We start from the raw sequence: 18,353 nt of genomic DNA, 5'->3' as shown, positions 1-18,353 counted from the left end.
CTGAGAACTATGGGCAGTCTGGTTAGTTGATATTGTTGTTCTTCCTATAGCGTTACTAAATGTTACTTCCTATAGGCTTTCTAAAACACAATTGTTTGACTGACCGAAGCTCTTTTTTTTTTTTTTACATCTTTATTAACTTGGGTATTTATTATTTACATTTGACTGTTATTCCCTTTCCCGGTTTCCAGGCCAATATCCCCTAATCCCTCCCCCTCCCCTTCTCTATGGGTGTTCCCCTCCCCATCCTCCCCCCATTGCCGCCCTCCCTCCAACAACCACGTTCATTGGGGGTTCAGTCTTGGCAGGACCAAGGGCTTCCCCTTCCACTGGTGCTCTTACTAGGATATTCATTGCTACCTATGCAGTTGGAGTCCAGGGTCAGTCCATGTATAGTCTTTGGGTAGTGGTTTAGTCCCTGGAAGCTCTGGTTGGTTGGCATTGTTGTTCATATGGGGTCTCAAGCCCCTTCAAGCTCTTTCAGTTCTTTCTCTGATTCCTTCAACGGGGGTCCCGATCTCAGTTCAGTGGTTTGCTGCTGGCATTCGCCTATGTATTTGCTGTATTCTGGCTGTGTCTCTCAGGACAGATCTACATCCGATGACCAAAGCTCTTTCTTCAGTGAGTTGTCCCATGGTCTACAGTAGAGATGTCCTCTCTCTACTGTATTGTGAGTGGAAAGCCATCTCAATTTGGTCATGGATTAGACCATATACTGCCAGTTTTGCTTTTAACCAATACCCAAGCTCTTTCTTTGTCCAAATCTCGGGTCCTTTTCAATGACATAGAGCTCTGTTAATAGATATCTGAGGCTGTTTACCACTCTAACTTACTGACATCTACTGGAATGATTCTGTTCTTATTTATTATTCTCCCTCATAGACTACTTGAGCTTCCAAAAAATAATTAGTAGATGCATAATAAACATTTATAAGAGGTTTTTAGGACAAATTGTCACAGTATTCCTTCCACAGTAATGCACTTTTAGCTTAAATAATATTCTTGCAAAGAAAATTCTAGCTTTAAATATGCTTTAAAATTGTAATATAGCTTTTAATCTTACCTTCTTAGTCCTCTTTTAGAAGCTATCAACTGGAAGATGTGTAATCTTTAATGAATGGTCAGGGGACAATTATTGTGTGCTAATGTTATTATTAATCAAGATATTAATACTCTAAATTAATTACTCTAAAAATTAATATTCCTTAAGGAAACCAGATTTTTGTGAAACAAAATGCCTGGACTTCTGATTACTTATAGCCCTTTCTTGCTAAGCAAATGACTAGATTTAATTATTAGTTTCACACACACACACACACACACACACACACACACACACACACACACACATACACACACCACAAGGGGGTATATGCTTCCATGAGGGCCGGTAGTGGCAGAAGCCAAACGAAGGTGTTAAATACCATGGAGCTGGAGTTACTGGTGTTTGCTAGCCACCTGACACTGCTGTTGGAAAGCAAACTTAGACCATCTGCTCTTTAACCACTGAGCAATCTCCCTAGCCTCCAAGCTATATTAATTAATTAGTTAATTTTTCTCTCATATGTTACATCCTGACTTCAGTTTCTCCTCCTTCGGTTACTCCCCGTCCCTCACCCTGTCATCGTACCTCCCCTCCAGATTCACTCTTTATCTGTTTCATTTCGTAAAATATTAGGCCTTTTAGAGATATCAGCCAAACATAACCTACCAAGTTAAATAAAACTAGGCACATACCTCATATGTGACTGGATGAGGCAATACAGTAGGAGGAAGAGTCGCAAATGCAGGCAAAACAGTCAGAGCCCCTGCTCCTACTGTTAGGAGTCCCACAGGAACACTAAGTTATATAACTATAACGTATGCACAATTCCTAAGTTAGACCCATGCAGGCTCTCTGATTGTCACTTCTGTCTTTATGTGTCCCTATGACCCCTGGTTGATTGATTCTCTGGGCCAAGTTCTCGTAATGTCCTTGGCCCTTCTGGCTCCTATAGTTCTTCCTCTCCCAGTTTTTTTGGGATTCATAAGCTCTGCCTAATGGTTAGCTGTGCATCTCTGCATCCATTCCTATCATTTGCTGAATGAAACCTTTCTGAGGACAACTATGTTAGGCTCTTGTGTACCAATATAGATGAATCTCATTAGGAATCATTTTATTCACTTTGCTCATCTATTTACTTGCTTTGCTGGTTATGCTTTAGTCTATTCTAAGTCTCTGGACTATCCAGCCTCTGTTTTATCCATCTAGGAAACCTGTTCACACAGGAAGTGTCAGGCTAAGTCTATCCAGGGCTCAGTTTCATGGTATGGATCTCAAGCTGGACCAGTCATTGGTTTGCAATCCCGACAAGTTCTGTGCCATCTGCACAACCTGCAGCAGGACAAATTGAAGGCTGAAGTTTTTTTTTTTTTTTTTTTGGCTGAGTTGGTGTTCAGGCCCTCCACTGGAAGGAAGCCTTGCTATTACAATAGATCTCTGGTTCAGGCTTCTTATCCCCCATTTCTAGGAGTCTTCACTAGAGACACCCTCCCTGATTCTAGGGAGTTCCCACTGCATTAGGTTTCTAAATGACCACGATGCCCCTCAATTCCATTTGTCTCTCCCAGTACTCTCTCCCTCCATCCCTACCTCCTCCTTAACCTGATGCATTTTGTTCTTATCCCCACCTGCCCAAAGTCTTTTTTCACTTCTAAGGGAGATCCTTGAGACAGCCATTTCCCTTTTTAAAGAGAATCTTTGTGTGTATATGTTCACTGAATATATACTGAGAAAACTATGTGCTAAGGATTCTTTTAAATTCTTGGGTTGCATCAATAAAATTACAGATTCAAATCAAAAGGATATTTTCCCAACGAAAAGATAGAGACAAGGGTTATAAATAGTAAATAATCATGCTAGTACTTTTGAAAATGAAAATTTGTGTGTTTCAGGGTGGGTAGAAAGAATTGAACAAGGATGGGTATGAGCTGAAATTTAAGAGAGTAAGCTTCATTTAAAAGCTATCTGCACTAAGACTTGAAATTAGGCGAGGAAGCCAGCCATAAGGACATATAAGAAGGACATTCCAAAGTAGATGGTTTTGCCATTGCAAAGATCCTGGAGCAGGGCTCTATGTGTAGGTGTTTGAGCAACCAAAAGAAGGCAAGTATGTTCAGAGGAAGGGAAGGAAGAAGGAGCAGAGAAAGGAAGAAAGGGATAAAAAGAAACTGAGTAGCAAGAACGGTTTCTCACAGCCTTTGGGGTGGAATGTTGGTAATGTTCCTAGCAACATGTCGGCACAGGAAAAAACAGAGAGGAACAACATATGACCTTGCATCATAATATCTTTATGGCTGTTAAGACTGGGAATACAATTTTGGAGAAGAATATGCATTTGGCTTTTATCGCTCACTTATTCGTTGTATAAAAGTAGGTATATGATGCTGTTCTGCAGGCCTGGAAGTGAGTTCTTCCTCCACAGAACCTGATGTAATCCCGAGGAGTTTCCACACTGTGAGAGTCTTTCTCAAAATAGCTATGTATACAAGGCTTTCTGAGTCACAGTGCTATTTAGAGAAGAGAGTGTGAAGCAGCCATTCCAATGAATACTGGAAACACTTGCATCTGAGCGTCTGACAAAAGAAAGGGTGAACTATCTTTAGAGCCCAGGCAAGATGAGCACAGAGTAGGGAAAAGGCACCACCTTCTGCTGTTCTGCTTTGCAGTCAAGACTTCCATGCACAGGCTACACAAGTTGACAGTTAATGACGCTGGTTCGTACACTGTCAGGATGACTTCTGTGATTTATCTTCCTGGCACAGAGTCATATATTATTATTATTCCTGAGAGAGGTCACCGCAAGTAGCCTTACAGAAGCTTTATGAGTTTGCAGTATCCATCAACAGGGCATTTGAATTTTAAAAATAAATGTATGAATAAGATTTTGTTCAATCCTAAATGCAACATTATTTTTTCTTGAAGAAACAACACCAAAACAGTCATAAATACATATTCCCTTTTTCAGTTATTTTGTTGCTCACAGAGACTTAATAATCACAAGTGTTCCACTTTTGTTTGTTTCAGCATCTAGTCTGGGAGGAGGATAGCAATTTGAAAGGTTCATGATGGGTGACTCTCTGGGAAAAGTAAGAAGAGAGACCTGGTTTTTACAGATGCCCACACTATTGCTTCCTTTTTTTCCTATTCTGTTCAGCACCCATCTCTATGAGGTTTCGTTCATGGTACTGAGCACAAGAGACCTAGGCTGGACTGTTGGCAGAATGACCCTTCCTGCATCACTCTGTCCCCAAGTATGAGGTCTGGAGATCTTGGGATCTGTTCCTGTGAAATCACAATATGTAGGAACTTTTCCTATTTACATGAAGGAGAGTGAAGGAATCATACATTCAGTCTGTTAGTTGGCAAGACATCTGCTTTTACCAACTAGAGGTATGGAGGAAGTTGGGAAGGGTGTTAATTCAGGATACCGAACAATGTATCTTTCTTTCAGCTCAACTGTTTGGTTTGTAGAGGGGTTGGGCAGCAATTTTTAATTGACTCATTTAAAAATTTTTTCCAGTCTTTAGCCAGAATGCAGGAAGCCTTGAGTCTTGAGTCTACTGTTGATGTTCCAGTTACCACGGATCCCATTTTCTTTGAGAACTACTGAAAAGTTGTACAACAGCTGAAGGAAACCACTTTTTACTGCACCAATGGCATTGTTGACTATGACTCTTTGGGTCTTCTCATTGGGAACAGAATAGCCTTTGAAGGTGCCACCTAATGAATAGGTTGGGCTGATCTTAGAAAAAGAAATCCAAGATAAATCCAGGCACCAAAGAGTAAAAGTCCCACTCATTTTTTCTCTCTGTCTATCTCATATGTTTGCTATTAGGAAAGCCTAACAAGTGGTGATATATATTCATGCATATATTTTTTCAGCCCTACTCTACTTTTTGTTTGCTGCTCTTGTGACCAAGGCTTGATGATTTGAAAATGACAATGTGGTCAAATCTATATTATGAAAATAGAGATACTTCTGCACAAGTAGAATCTCTTGGGATACAAGAGTGTTGCTGTCCAAGTGGTGCATGTTTTTCATGGTGCTTTTAGTTAAATAAGCCTGAGGCCCACGCCATCTGCTCATGAAGAACTATTACCTACTTGCAGAGCAAGGACCAATTGGAAGGATATAAGTATGCTAACGAAAGCTGAAAATGTATTGTGTATTTGCCTCTTTGAGAAAGAATACATATGCCCATCCCCATATGCAGCATGCATTCACACTCCTGCCAACATCTTCTTTCCTTGTGAGGACCCAACTTAAGGTCATCTTTAGTGCCTATCATGTGCTTCAGATAGCATCATAAGTAGCTTTTGGTTGTGTGAGACTTCAAACTAGTTTGACTGGCTTTTCAAACTTACAGCTCTTCTTACATTCCAGCAAGAACCTTTGCCTTATGCTTTTGAGAAACTTGCTTCATCCTTTCTAGACTAACCCCATCCAAGACCCCTCCTTAGGCTGATCCTAGGCCTCAGTACAACTGAACTCTTAGAGATGAAATGACCTGCTTTTTCAAAAACATGCAAATTAAAATAAAGCCATCTGTTTTCAAGATGCTTTCAATAATCAGAATATCTTCAGATTTAGTTCAGACTATTTTATCAGCAGACTTTTGTAGAAGTCTCTATCGGTTAGAATGTGGCCTCCCCCTGCTATTCATCTGAATTCTGCCAGCTCCTTACTGGAGTGTATCTCATTCTGCTTCTTTGGAATGGTGATTATTCCCTTGTCTCTCTCTCTCTCTCCAAGATCCTACACAGTGTGCGGCATTGCACATGCTTGGCATTGAATGCATCGTAAGCAGATGAAGACAATAGAATATTCGTTTTTATCCTTTAGTTATTGAATCAGTGTGTCTAGGCATACTCTTTGGGAAGGCAGGGAACTGAGTCAGGGGATTCAGCAAGACTGAACACTTGGATTAGAGAAATGGCCTACAACTCATATTAACTCTTGGTCCAGTCTTCTCTTGCCAACCTCGTGATTTTAGTCTACAGTGAGGCAACACGGGCTATCTCTAGGGCTGACGTCACAGATTAGAAAGGAAGATAATGGAAGGCAGAGCAATGCTAGGGAGGATAGAAAGGGAAGGAAGGTTTCTGAGACAGACCCCAGCTAGCATGTCACAGCTCATGGCTGGGACCTCCTGCCTCACATTTTCTCTGTATGAGATTATCTTTACCTTTCTGGTCCTGTGTTGCCTTTAAACAAAGGCCCGTAATTAAGCTAAGCTAGGATACATCTGGAATGTATACAACCTTTCACAACTGCCTATTCTGGGGACTTTCAGTATTCCTCAAGTATTAACAGTCAAGCTTTTCTGAGCCTGGGAACTTTCTTAATCCAAGGCATGACAATGGGTGGTCCTTAGTAGTCTCTCCTTCCCACTCCAGGACACTGAGTTTCAGCAATCTTAAGTGGGGCTAAAAGGATGGGACTAGAAGAGAGACAATGTATTTTGACCCTGTGATATGAAAGAGACAAAAGGCAAAACAATTTCTTAAAATCATTTTTAAGCCTTGAGGTTATTTTGAGATTTGTACAACTATTTACATAAAAAGAAGGATAAAAGCTTTACTTATATGCTTCAGTATTACAAGAATTTGTATCATGTTTTTAATTATATATTTTTTAAAATATAGAAAAAGAACCTTTCAAAGTGAGTGATTCTGTATTTGAATTCCACATCCTTATGTATTATGTAACAATTAGTAAGGATGTGACGGATAATTTTCTTTGGAAGAGTTCCTGATTCCATTACTTAACTACTTGATCGACTAGTAATTATGAATCATATCTTTAATTAGCTGCTGCTCTTCAGAAACATATGAAAGCCAAGGGCATAAAGTAATTGGCATAAAAGTTTTCCTAATTAATTTATCTGTCCATGTAAGTAACCAGGGCTAGAGTCTGGGGATCATTTATAACTCCGGGAAGGCTAGCCCTAAAACTCACTGTCGAAGGAGATTTATATATGTGAATTATAAAAAGACAACAGGCCACAAAATTGCATTATCCTCCAACTCTAACAATACAGCCCATAATGTGCTGCTCAGAGACGAGCAAAAAGTTCCTATTGATTCAATTCATTTTCATCATATCCTCCAGTGAATCTTTCAACTCTCTCTTGCCTTTTCTTCATTCAACATTGTAACAGTAATCAAGCACATTAAGCAATTCATTAAACAACAGCCCCGCTGACCACAGGGAGTACTGCAGCTAGCATTCATTAGGCAGCCAATAACTTTATTTAAGTAGCAAAAGGCTTGGGAGTAAAAACCAACTCCTTTGTCTCTCTGTATGGAAATGCACATCTCAGCAGTGATCCAAGCAGTGCACACGTCTGGCCCACAAGGTACTTTTAAACTCTCACTGCATAAAGCAAATTTAAAGTAGTGGTGAGGTGTCTCATTTATGTCCCCTCTCTTTGCCAAAAATGTAGGCCAAGACTTAGCTCATTGCTAAGCATGGCCCGGGAAGATTTATGTCTGGTGTGGAAAAGGGGGGATGTTCAAATATTGATATTCAGGTGCCAGATTTTCCGATCTGACTTTCAAAGTGCTAATGACACAAAAGCTAGCATGGTTACTTGGCTCCAGAGGAACTTGGCTGTCTCTGTGTGGGTTAATAGAATGATCAATGCATTTTCTTAGCAAGAGAAAACTAAAATAGCTAAAGCAAGGGGAAAAGCTTGCTTATTTAAAAAATAGTTCAGGCTATCATAAAAAATATGTATAGGTGACTTCTAGGTCTAGGGGAGTCCTGGGAAGAATGCCACAGGATGTCATAAAAGTGTGTCTTATACTCTGTATGTCAGCACTGCTTGGACTATTGCCCATCTTGCTTTCCCATACTGGTGAATTTTATTTTATTTTTTGGAAATAGCTTGAGAAATTTGTTGTATGGTTTAATTCTTCATAAATAATATTATCCATGGTTTGGAAAGGATTTTTTTCCTTTTGAGAAGAGCAAAGGAAATCCTTTTTTACAGGTATTATTTTTTTTTAATCATCTGAAGTGTTTGAGGAGAACTGTATGAGAAAATTTCATTTCTTTTTATTTTGTTATTTTGGAAGTTCATACATACTTTATTTTAATTCATCCTCCCCTCTTGGCATTTTTCTCCCACCTCTAACTTGTACCGGAAACTCCTGTTGTCCCCTTTCCACTTTGATGCCACATGTGCTGTATTAACCTCCACCCCCTCTCCTTAAACCCTCTTTTCCTTTCCTACGTTCGTTCCCCTGTAGGCTTAGTCTTCAGTACCCGCCCTAGTTCCTGACCTATATCTACACTTGTTGCCACATAACACACACATATAAAGTAGATGATAGCATCTATATGTAAGGAGAATATGTGGTATTTGTATACCACATACCATATACCAAGGGGTGGGGGAAGATGAATTAAAGTGCGTATGAACTGCCAAAATAACAAAATAAAAATATGAATCTTGTATATTATTCTTTTTTTGTATATATTTTATTTAATTTTAAATGTTATCCCCTTTTCCGGTTTCCTGTTCATAAACTCCCTATCCCATCCCTCCTTCCCCCTCTTCTATGAGAATGCTCCTCCCCAATCACCCACCCCTTCCTATCTCCCAACCCTGGCATTCCCCTACACTAGAGGGGTCCAGCCTTGGCAGGACCTAGAGCTTCTCTTCCCATTAGGGTCCAACAAGGCCATCATCTGCTACTCACTATTCTTAAAATAACAATTTTCAGATCTACACTTTTTACATTTTTACATTTTTACAATTTTACATTTTTCCTACATTTACTTTTTGCCCATGACTGAAAACAATTCCTGATGGAAATATAGGTTGTTTTCATATTCTTGTTATTCTTTAAATGGGTTCCCATATAGGGAGGGTATAAAGCCCTTTGGATAGATGTTCACAATGATATAACTGAGTCATATTGGTGCCTTATAGTTAGTTTTTGTTTTCATTTATAAGCTTAATTTCATTCTGGGGCCTTTGAGGGGAGGCTACATTCTCCTCTTCCAAACCTTTCATGTCATGGTTAAAATGTTCACATTTCTTTTTCCAGTCTTTATCTATTGATTTGTGTCACTGCAGTTGTATTGTCCATTAGTAAAATAAAGTTGTCTTAGTCATAGACTCTTTCTGTTGAGTTGTGATAAAGACAGGGTTCAATCAGACTTTCTTTGTGATTTCCTACCTATCTGTTGTTAGAGGTGTGGCTTTCAAATTAGGCTTACCCCAAACTTCTATTACACAGAACTTATTCTCTGAACTTTAGAGATGGGGATTTTATATGGGGCAAGCAATGGAACAAAATCTGGGATCCATCAGAAGGAAGAGGTTAGAAGTCCAAGTTTGAGTTGGGAAAATGGTATTTCCAGTAAATAATACAGACTTAGAATTACTATTTTTGGAAAAATAACCTTGAAATATTTTATTTGATATAATATATATTCTTTGATTTTGTCTCACTCGATCTGTTTGTCAGACATTTTGAAACAGAATTTCTCTTTACAACCTAGGCTGGGCTTGAATTCCTTATCTTGCTGCTTCTATTCTGGGATTATAGGCATCTATCGACATGCTGGCTTGGGAAGATGCTGGTTTACTGTAATTAGCAAACACAAATTTCCTGTCCTCATTGTCTGCAATTAAGTCAAGTTTGTATTACTGGAATATTCATGTTGCATATACTTTGAATCCAGTGCAATTCTACTTTTAGTCACAGTGCACATACTGCCTCCTCTCCAATTCACTGTGTGCTGTGTGTGTCCTCACTGCTACCCCTAAGGCTGCTGCATCTAGGCTATGTTCAAGTGAAGAGAAGGGGAAGGAAGGAAGGAATTATAATGCATCAATGGCAATATTTCTGATGACATAGGTATCCCAGTGAAACGAGATTTCTTTCCTGAGATATAAATCCCCTTTATCCATGGACTGTTGTGGTTGAATTTAGTTCTAATGCTAATATGATGAATACAATTACATTATCTCTCTGTGTAATGTCATGGTGTGTTTCTTTTTAAATATTTAGAAGTATCACAGATGTACAGGAGTTCTATTTAAACATATAGGAATAGTCAAAGACTCTCTCAAAAATTACTTTAAAAATGTCTTTAATGGCATTTGGCTTTCATAGTTCAATAATAGAAAACGATACTTTCTTTTAATGTGCTATACATTTAGGTACTATAATTGCTGCTTTGCATAAAGCATTTAATTTAATTAGGCATATTTTATTATTTTCTGATTTTTTATAATTTATGAAACTAAGGATTGGAGAATGTTCAAGTTTTTTTTCAAGATCCAGAGGTAATTGCAGCTGGCCAGTATTAGCTAAAGAGAGCAAATTGTGCTCATCTTTCCTCAGTTCCCCTGACATCCTGATATTTTAACTTCACCATCATGTGAACTTTTACACCATGGATATGGGCAAATACTACAATTCACAATCAGTTACTAAGTGTCTGCCGACATGCCACTTCCAAGTTCACGCAGGCAGTGAGTATCGGGGCTAACATGTAAAACTATTTTTACTTGATTTAGAACCCATCACACTTAGTGGTGCATTGGACTGTTTCTTCAAACTACTGAATATTTTCTACCTTCAAACTACTATTTTTGAGGGATGAATAAAAAATAGTGTTTATTTTGTGAAACAAATACTAAGCTGCAGACATGCTTAATGTCATGAGCGAGCTGTCAGTGGTTGTCCACTGAACAGATAATTTGATAAGGATAAGTTTATGTATTGGATAGATCCTGGTTCCTAATCACAGGTTTAGATGAACAAATGAACTGATTATTTTACAGATTCACTATGAGTTAGACAAATTATAGAGGGAAAGGTTATTAAATTTATTACAGTGAAAAAATAATAAAATCAAAATAAGGTTTAGACACGGATTGAACATCTATGAGCTAGGCTTGGTTCTTGTCACTTCAGGGACAATAAAGAGGATAAGAAAATATCTGTTAAATTATTTTATAGTGTGCCACATGTATTGCAGTTATGCTTAAAGGCTTTCTTATTTTTGGGAGACTTTAAGAGCAAATATATAAAGATAAGAATATATATTTATATATATTCTGTAAATTATATGCGTGCGTATGTATGTGTGCATATGCACATATATAGAAGACAGTTTATTACACATTAAATTGAAACATTCTAAGGTGATAAGAATGAACATTAATTAAAGAAGATTACTGTGCCAAATTGCATTTTAGGCATGTTTTATGATTTTTAATAAATATAACTAGCAGTTTGCTCTAAAGAACATTTTCTAGACCACCTTTAAGAGAGGAAGAAAGGCTACCAGATAGGTTGCAACCAAAGAGTAATTTTATGACCTGAGCAGTTCGGTGTTTCATATATCAGGGTCAAAATTATGACTCAGACTCCAAAATCCTGCATTTCTACAAGCAGGAATCTATAACATGGAAACATGCCAGTATCCAGCAGAATTTAACTAACTACCCAGCAATCTCCTTTCAAGAGTTGAGGTATTAAAACCATTTAGCAGTTAGGCATTGAGTTAATATAGTTAGTTTTTGGCTAAAATTGGATATAGAAAGGTCTAGAACCTTCAGTCTTACTGACTTTCAGGCCTGATAAGATCATCTAGTGTTCAAGTCCCGGGAGCTTGGTAACTTTAAAACTAATTGTGGATGGACAAATAATAAAGAAGCAGATTAAAATTTAACAGTCATTGAGTACACTAGCTTCAAAGACTAATGAAGTCACTACTAAAATTAAAACAGTTATGTCATTTCCATCATGAAAATTTGGAGATCCCCTTCTAAAGATGTTTGCCAAGAGACGTGATCACATATTTTACAGTTTCAATTTGGTTTTATAGATCATATAGAGCAGATGGGATATTAGTAGAAATATAAGGAATTTTTATATATCATGCTATCCTGAAATTAAAAGGTGCTTTATTATTATTATCTGGACTTTAAAAATATACTTTATGGGTTTGTCACCAAAAACCTTATGAGTATATTTACTTTTAAAACGATGTGCATATATTTGTGTTTTAATGTGGGGATATGCATGTCAGTGTAGGTTCCCACACAAACCAGAGGTGTTAGATTCTCCTTGAGATACAAGTGGATGTGAGCTTCTGGAGACAGAATCCGGTTCCTCTGCAAGAGCAGTACTCAGTCGTAATCACTAAGCCACCTCTTCAACCTGAACTAATGACATTTCCCAAGAGTTTAATTATGTTAAGTGATCTCTTCTGGCTATGGAATCAGAATGGAGATGGAAGCCAAATATCTGATCAAACTAATGAAAACATGCTGGTCCAAGGTAAATTAACGTGCGATCTAGAGAAATTTTAGAAAATTATGCTAGTCCATTTTGGTAATAACAAGTAAGCTTCTTTGGCTTTCGTCAAGAACCAGGCAGTTTCTTCAACTAATTTCTTTCAAAATAGGCTTCGCAATTCATTGAGTCTAGAGGAAAATTGGCTAAATGTTGAGTATGTCATCCCAGAACAGATCCGAATGTAGAAAATGTGACCAGAGAGCATTCTCAAGGGCTTAGGTCAGAAGCTTAATGTCAAATGCCATGGACTTTAAAGGGGGAATACTAGTAATATCGCCCTCCAGGTAAGCTGAGTCTCCTGACACAACTTTTCAGCAGATACCATTAGGAACTGATTGGAACATTCTACCTTTCTAGAGGCCTGAGCTCACAAAAAACATGAAGAAAACATATAATTCTTAGAGAGCTTACTCCAAATTGAGTGATCTGGGAAACAAACAAAGTCCTATTGTTGCTTTGAAAAGATCTCAGGAGATACGATTGAAGAAAAATTTTAACATCAGCACTGAATAACTGGGAGTGAGTTAAAAGCATGTAGTATGGGACTTTACTGATTAGAGACTTGAGCCTGAAGAAAATTTTATTTAGAGTAGGAAGGATCCTCTCAGTCTTCGGTAGCTGAGATGGCTGTGCTTGTTCTGTTTGCTCTCAGTAGCTTTTATTTAGAGGTTAGTGTGGAGCCTTTGAAGAACTGATTGTTAGAACTTTTCAAAACCTTGAATTGAGTTCCTTTTGTTCAGTAGTGTTGTTAATTATTTCCCCCTTTGAATATATTTTTCCACTGTGTGTTGTTTAAGAACATGTCGATGACCAAATGCTAATCTTTACTGTCAAGCTCAGTTGAGGGTTTTTTGTGGTTACTGCTGGGGTCCTGAGGGGAGACCAAGGCTCCGTGAGCTTTTCTTCTCCAAAGCTACCTTCAGAAATGTGGCAAGGCCTTGTGGACCACATGGCTTCCTTGGAAACATTGTGGCCATGCCCCTGTGTTGATACTCCTCTGAAAAATATACACAAGTTACAGTTCAGGTTCCACAGCCTTTCTGTTAAGAAGGTGAATGGTTTACCAGAATTTCCTTATTTTATACTTTTATCAAAGTTTTGTCTGCATGTGTGTATGCATAACATGTGTGTGCCTGATACCTTTAGAGGTCAGAAGAGGGTTTGAATCAGCCATTGTATGGGAGCTGCAAACAGAAATAAGAGAACTCTATTCACTGAGAGTCATGTGACTTGAGGAAGTGGCCAAAATGCTGGCTGTGCCCTTAGCCTCTTATCATCCTGGCTTGGGCCTCCAGGTTGGCTGTTAAACATCCAGGATAGTGAAGAATGAATATTGGTTTCAGATCTAGTTGAACACCATTTAGGTAAAGCTTGACTGAAAACAAACTTCTAAATTCAGTTTAGAATGGAAGATTGTTCATCTTACTCCCTGTTCTGGCTAGGGTGAGCTGCTCATCTTAGCTGTTCCTGACAGGGTAAGATGAGATCTCAAAGTAGTTCGGATTTGCTTTTCTCTGATGTCTAAGGATGTTGAAAGGTTCTTTAGGTGTTTTCTGATCATTTGATTTTCATCTGAGAATTCTCGGTTTAGAATGATAGCCCATTTTGAACTGGTTATTTTTGTTTGTTTTTTGTTTGCTGGTTTTTTGATATATAGTTCCTGGAGTTCTTTATGTAATTTGAAAATTAGTTCAATATCAAGTAAGGATTTGGTGAATGTCTTTCCATATCCTTCAGGCTGCGACTTGGTCTGAATGTCCTTTACTGTGAAGTAGCTCCTCAATTCCATCAGATCCCATTTAGTAATCATTGATCTTACTGCCTGGGATGGTAATGTCTTACTTAGAAACTACTCCTGTACCAGTAAGTTGAAGGTTATTCCCCAGTTTTTTTTTCTATCAGTGTGCTGTACTGGATGTAGATAGAGATCTTTGATCCATTTGGAGTTGGAATTTGTGAATGAGGTTAAGTACAGATCTACTTGCAGTCAGCTACGAGCAGCCATCCAGTTTTGAATATGTCTGTTTTCCAGTGCGAATTTCTGGACTCTTTATCAAAAATCTATAAGTATGTTGATTTATGGTTGAGTGTTCGATTCAATTCCATTGATCAATGTTTCTGTTTTAGTGTCAACATTGTGCTGTATTTACTACTACAGCTCTATAGTACATCTTAAAAATGAGGGAGGGTCAGTGAACGTGATTGTTGGGGGAGGGCGGCAATGGGGGGAGGGTGGGGAGGGGAACACCCATAAAGAAGGGGAGGGGGAGGGATTAGGGGGATGTTTGCCCGGAAACCGGGAAAGGGAATAACATTCGAAATGTAAATAAGAAATACTCAAGTTAATAAAAAAAATAAATTAATTAAAAAAAAGGATGCAGGAAGACCCCACCTTGGGCCTGTCTATGTCCTGAATCTGTCTCTTATCTACCCCATGCTTCTTTTTCTGACTTTTGCTTTGCAGATCTCTCAGAGAATGTGGTCCTCTGTGAGGAAGCAGACTTTAGAAGAGAGCAGATTTGTGTTTGGTCTTGGAGTTCCCAGACAGGGAACCACAAGATACGTTATGTCACTGCTTATATGTCAGGGTTTCATGGCTTCTCATGCAGTGGCCTCAGACAGTCTAAGATAGGACGCACATTGCTGATTCAGAACTTGATCCTTTCCACCCTCTATTGTCTGTGGCAATACTTAAAAAAAAATGAGGGAGGGTTATGCTTACAGAAGCTCTTTTATCATTCAGGATTTTTTTTTTAGGTATTTGGGGTTTTTGCTTGTTTGTTTGGGTTTTTTGTTTGGTGGGTTGTTGTTTGTCATATGAAGCTCAGTATTGTCCATGTAAGATCATTGAATAATTATATGATGCATTGTATTGTAATTTTGTTGAGGATTGCATTGAATCTGTAGATCATTATTGGTAGAAAGACATTTTTTATTTGCTGTGGTAAAATTAGAAACGGGCACACATCCTGTTTCCTGTGAGTTCCCATGCCACACGGATCAGTGCACTATAGCTGTTTCTCTGTTACTGCTTTCATACACTCTCCCCTTGGCAGTTGTTACTACACCTAAGACTCACATCGAGTTGCATGAAGGCTGTGTTAATGTGGCCCCACACCACACTAGCCCCAAGGATTCTGTAGACTAGCACAGTTTCCTGTCACAGACTCTGTTCACATTTCCAACACACAATGAAATCATTACTCAACAAACTGGAACCCACCAACCAGATTTATGTGTTAAATGCTCAACGCACAATACATCCATGCAATTAACTTGCAAGCAATTGATAAGGATATAAACTGCCCACATAGATAAGATACAGTTAGCTCATCTAGATACCAAAAATCCTGTACACACCCATCCCTTAAGAATATTCATAACAACCTGCAATTGTGCAGAGAGGACTCTTAATCTGCCTCCATGTTCTCTCAGCTTCTCTCCCCTCCAGCCTCCTCCTCCTCTCTCAAACTTTTCTCCTGCCCATCCCCCCTTCTTGTCCAATGACAGGCCTCCTTCTATCTTGTATCTGCCTTCACCTGCATAATGACATCATCCTACATTTATTATGTTAATCATATTGAACCATGAGGATGTCAGATTTTTCCAACTTCTGATATATTCTTCAATTTCCTTTTCCTTCCAATGATTTGAATTTTTTACCATCGAAGTCTTTCACTTGATTTGTTATAAGTACATCAAGTTATTTTATATTTTTGAAGCTATTATAAAAGTGTTGTTTCTTGATTTCTTTCTCCACCCATTTTCCAGTTTTATTTAGAAGAACTAATAATTTTTTGTGACGCTTTTGTATTAGGCTATTTTCAAAATATTTATCTGCATTAGCAATTTCATGGTAAAATACTTGAGTTACTGTCATGTTGTGCAAATAAAGGTACTTTGACTTTTTCCTCTTCAATTTGTATCCCCTTAATCTCCTTTAGCTGTTTTATTGCTTTAGTAAGACTTCAAGTACTATATTGAATAGGTATGCATAGTGGACATCCTTGTCCTATTCCTGATATTAGTGAAGTTGTTTGAGATTCTCTCTATTTAAATTGATGTTGTACGTGTGTAAATTGCCTTTATTATGCTGAGATATATTCCTTGCATCCCAAATCTCCCCAGAACTTTTATAATGAAGGGGTGCTGGATATTTTCAAAGGCCTTTTCTCCATCAACTAAAATGATCATATTGGTGCTACATTTTATTATGTTTATTTGATTGACTATATTTATTGGTACATGTATGTTGAATTATCCCTGTATCTCTGGGATGAAGCCTACTTGATCATGGTAGATGATCTTTTTGATTCATTCTGTGTTTAGATTGCAAAATATTCTTATTGAGAATTTTTGTAAATATTTTCATAAGGGCTTTGTTCTGTAATTCTTTCTCTGTTGAATCTTTATATAGTTTTGTTATCAGAGTAACTGTTTCTTTGTAAAATGAATTGTACAATGTCCCTTCTGGCTCTATTTAGTGAAATAATTTGAAGAGCATTGGCGTTCACTCTTCTTTGAAATTCTGGTATAATTCTGCGGTAAAACCTTCTTTCCCTTGGATTGCTTTTGGTTGGGAGATACTTAATGATTTCTTCTATTTCAGTAGAGGTTATGTAGTTCAGTCTAAATTACTTAATTAATCTTGATTTAACTTTGGTAAATGGTATGTATTGAGAAAGTTATCCACTTCCTTTATTTTTAGAGAGTCGGGGTTTTAAAGTACGTACTTATGCTTCTCTGGATTCCCTTGTGTCTGTTGTAATGCTCCTCCTTTCCTTTCTGATTTCGTTAATTTGTGTATTCTCTCTCTATCTTTTACTTAATTTGGAAAAGGGTTTGTCAATCTCATTGATTTTCTTGACCAACTATTTGTTTCATTGATTCCTTTTATTGATTTTTTGTTTCTATTTTATTGATTTGAGTTGAGTTTGAATATTTCTGTCTATACCTTTTGCATGCAATTTCTTCTTTTTGTTTTAGAGCTTTTGGTTATGCTTTTAAGATACTAGTATGAAATCTCTCCAATTTTATGTATCTGAACATAGTACTTTGAGTTTGTTTCTTATAACAATATTCCTTGTGTCCCATAAATTTAGATATGTTGTACATATATTTTTATTTTTATTCAGTTCTAGAAAGACTTTGATCTCATTCTTTCATTTAGTAGAGAATTGTACAGTTTCCTTGAGCTTGTAAGCTTTATGTTGTTTCTGTTGTTGATATCCAACTTTAATTAATGATGGTCAGGTAGGATAATGTATCTTATTTTACTTTTCTTGTACCTGCTGAGACTTGTTTGTTTGTAAGTATTTGATAAGTTTTGGAGTAAGGTAGATGAGATGCTGATAAAATGATACATTATTTTAGTTTGGGTAAAATGTTCTTTAAATAGTTGTTAGGTCCTTTTGATTTATAATAGAGTTTAATCCAACATTTGTCTCTTCAGTTTTTGTTTTGATGACCTGTCTGTTCATGACAGTCGGGTGTGAAGGTCTATATGTGATTTAAGCTATAATAATGTTTCTTCTACAAACTAGGATTTCATAGGCTTGGAACATCTATGTTAAGAATCAAAACATCTTGGTGCATTTTCCCTTTGATGAGTTATGGAGTATTATTTACTATCTCTTCTAATTAGTTTTGGTTTGTAGGCCATTTTGTTAGATATTCAAATGGCTTCTTAGGTGTTTTAAAATCTAATGTCTATCTTTGATGTTAACATATGTTTCCTTTTTAATAAAGCCAATATATATGTATATATATACACGATAAAAATTCTTATAAAAGCACATTATGTCTTAGTCTCTTTTCTGTGGTTATATAATAGTATGGTTGTAATCTAATCACTCAAAAGGCTGAGGCAATGGGATTGTTGTAAATTATAAGCCAACTTTGGTTTCATAAAGTAGTTTGTGTTTCAGGTTGAGAGTATATTATAAATATGAAAGTGAAAAAAACTAACATACCAAAAGAATAA

The sequence above is a fragment of the Rattus rattus genome, chromosome 1 (genome assembly GCF_011064425.1).
Source record: "Rattus rattus isolate New Zealand chromosome 1, Rrattus_CSIRO_v1, whole genome shotgun sequence".
NCBI classification, from domain to species: domain Eukaryota; kingdom Metazoa; phylum Chordata; class Mammalia; order Rodentia; family Muridae; genus Rattus; species Rattus rattus.
This window is presented reverse-complemented; position numbering follows the sequence as displayed.